The sequence below is a fragment of the Silene latifolia genome, chromosome Y (assembly GCF_048544455.1).
Source record: "Silene latifolia isolate original U9 population chromosome Y, ASM4854445v1, whole genome shotgun sequence".
NCBI classification, from domain to species: Eukaryota; Viridiplantae; Streptophyta; class Magnoliopsida; order Caryophyllales; family Caryophyllaceae; genus Silene; species Silene latifolia.
Window position 1 is genome coordinate 18,272,605 of NC_133538.1, and position 3,490 is coordinate 18,276,094.

Sequence of the window (3,490 nt, forward strand, 5' to 3'; positions counted from 1 at the left end):
CATGCAGGTCGTTGGGAAGACTCGGCACCACACCCTCATCAAAGTCGCTCCCATACCGACATGTACGACTCGAAAGCCTCGGCATGGTCGGTCGGGTCGCTATCCCCTTTGTATGATAAGGGCGGCGGCTTCACTTAGTCGGCACAGGATCTCTAGGACATAGGTACGAGGGGTCACCGACCACGTGTCGAATGACACGCGGCGATCGGCTCCTCGCAACCTTAGTTCGGCTTCTCTCCCTCTTGCGGGAAGGGCTTCTTGTCCGACTTTGGTGAGTCGGACTTCTTTCATTTCTTCGGGGCTGGCCTCGTTGTTGCCGCGGCGACGCTGTCCTCCCGCGAGTGGGGGAAGGACTCAGGTCTGCCACTGGCACAACGGGCTCTGCTGGCGTCCTAGCATGCCCAGCTCCTTGTATCGCTCCGGTCAAGTTGTTCGGAGTCACTTTATGGGCCCTGGTTACCTGTGGATGCGCTGCCGTTACCGTCGTCGTGACGGGTGTAATCGGCGTACTACCCATCAGGTCCAGGAATAGCTTTAATTTGCCGCATCGATCACATATCCCATGACGGTGACTTGGTTGGTCGGCAGCGGTGTTTTTGGCTCTTTCGGCATCCCGAACATCACCGGCTCAGTGACTCGGCCGGTGGGGGACTGCCTGATCTCAGAATTACGGAACGTGTCATCCTAGAAGAATGCAGTTCCTTCAATCACAATTTCTTGTTGCTTTGACATCTTCTTAGTTTGCTGAATGGTTTTTTTTTTTTTTTTTGATGTAGGTGACTAGCTTTTAGTATCTATTTCCCACAGACGGCGCCAATTGTTCCGGGTGTAATTCCGGAGCAGGATTGTGACCACTTGGGCTTGTAGAATGATGTCGTTGCTTGTCTCTTCCTTTCACTCTCTCCTGTAAAGATGAACAAACTGAGGGCTCGGCTTGGTACCGAGCGTACTCACTCCGACGCTCAAGTCAGTAAACTTAGAGAGATAAGTTGTATGTTAACTTGGCAAAGTATATTGTAGAGAGATAAGGGAGTTTATACCAGATATTTCAGTCAGTTTCTCAATGAGAGATGATGAGTATTTATAGATTTTCACCTTTTGTCACGTAGTGGCCAAGTGGCATAGCAGGTGGAAAGACTGTCTTACCCTCGGCCGAGGGACCCATGACAGGCCGGCAGGCCTGGTTGACTTTATGCCGAGGGGACTGGATGTGAGTACGCGGATATGCTTCTCGGCCGGCTAGTTGCCTAGCCGAGACCCAAGTGACAGGCCGACAGACTTCGTCGGTTAGGTCGCTTTTTCTTTGACTTGTTGTCTTTTGGCTTTGACCTTGGTCAATATGTTGACTCGGTCAGCGGGTGCAGAATATGCCCCATCAGTTCTGATTTATGTTGTCCTGTTACACTGTTTCTCACTGTCTTAGCTCAACCCTTCAGCGCTACAACTTCAACTGGTTCTGTTTGCGATTAACTCAAGCTTAGTTGTTCTCTTGAAGTCTGTTTGGTTATCCTTTTATGTCGGTCTTAATTTTGGGGTCTCAACAAAATTGATCATTTCCTTACCACCATCATGGGCATTCGACCTCAACAATAAAGATTTGTTGCGCTTACATCATATTTCTGAAACACGACATTGAAATCGTAACACCCTTGATAAATGTCTTCAACAGAAGCCGTTGAGTCTGTTATTTGAGATTTCAGTAACATGCTTTTGAGCATAACCGTTCTCCTAAGACGTAAACTAAGGAGTAAGGAGAAAATTGAATGGATAATGAAGTGGGATGAAGAGGTAAATTAGAGAAAGGAAGATGACAAGAGATGAAGAGTAAAAGGAAAAAAGAGAGGAGAATGAAAAGGAAGAGGCGACAACACTGAAGAAGAATGGGAGGGAGAAAGAGGAGTGTAAGAGAAGGAGATAGATAGTGATGACGAGGAGAAGAGGGCAAGAAAAGTTGAAGAGCGAGCAAGAGGGAGGGGTATGAAAGGGAGGGTGTGGAAGAAGAGATTGATGGAAAGAGATGAAAATGACGATGAGTAGGTGAGCATGAAGGGCTAAAGGAGAGGGGATAAGTGGGGAGGATGATGCAGCGATAGAAAGAAGGACAAAGTGAGGGACCGGAGAAGGAGGAGAATGGGAATAATGTGGTAGGGAAGGGTAGAAGGAAAAGGGAGGAGATGGGAATGAGCAAGCGATGAAGGCGGAGGGGAAGGATAAAAGGAAATAGAGAGGAGGAGAGGAGTGAGGGGGAGCAAGCGTCAGTGGTGAAGGAGAAGGATGAAGGGAAACCTAGGGGATGAGATGAAGGGGAAAAGGGTGTCAGCGGTAGAAGATAAAGTGAAGAGGAACAAAATGTGGGATGAAGAGTAGAAGGGGAAAAAGCAATCACATGGAAATAGGTGAAAGGAGGATCACAAGAATTGAAGAAAGAGGATACGGTATACGGTGTGGTTAATTGATTTTCTGTATATAAGTACAAAGAAAACTTTAGAAGGGGAACAAAATGAAGAGGGGTGACGACATATGAGAAGGGAAGAAGGGAAATGGAGATGGGGAGGAGCAAGCGGCGAGGTGAAATTAATAAAATGCTTTTTTAGCATACAACAACCACATTATTATTGAATTTAAACAAATATACTTATTTACATTTGTTGCTATAACTAAAATAGAATGTCATATTGAGTTTTAATTTGTTAAGCGCAAACATCTTTTTTTTAAACCGTCTTTGTATCAGTAGCCCAAATAAGGCTTATTTCTATGTAGCTAGGTTGATAGGTGTGATATGCTAATCAAATGATACTCATACTATAGAATACTCCCACATTTTGGCAAAAAAAAGAGTAAACACAATCCCAATGAATACATCTGGCTCAAAACACGATATAAACACCCACTAAATTTCAGGCGTAAAACATCGTCTAGGTAAAATGCGCGGTTATAGTAGTATATTAACGCTCCAAACAAAACTACAGACAAAATATTTGCGACTGTTTGTAGTCTTGTTTGCAATGATTCACACATCAAAAAAAAATATACCGACGAGAATTCCAGAGTGATCACGACTAAAAAGTATAGAAAACCACGAAAATCAAAGAACGCTACTATGCACATGATACGTTAACGATTTAAATATCTTGGGGGATCTAGCTACAAGTCTACGACTCAGATCAACACTATATCTATATGTAAGAGATATTTGAGCGGATATATTATTTCGGTAGTCAACTACTTTAATCATAATTTGAGTAAGAAAGTTTTGCAATATTATGTTACTAATCTAAGCGACTAAATTTTGTGTTGAGAATAGATAGGAATCAATCATTATCTGAGCAAGCTAAATAGTAAAAACACATTAACAATTCACTGATAAAAATTAAAAGTTAACCAATTTTGACAAACACAGTTAACAATGATTGGACTCAGACCAATAATGAATACTTTTGACAAACACAATTAAAAATTGATGGTAAAAACACACAAATTAACATTCTTA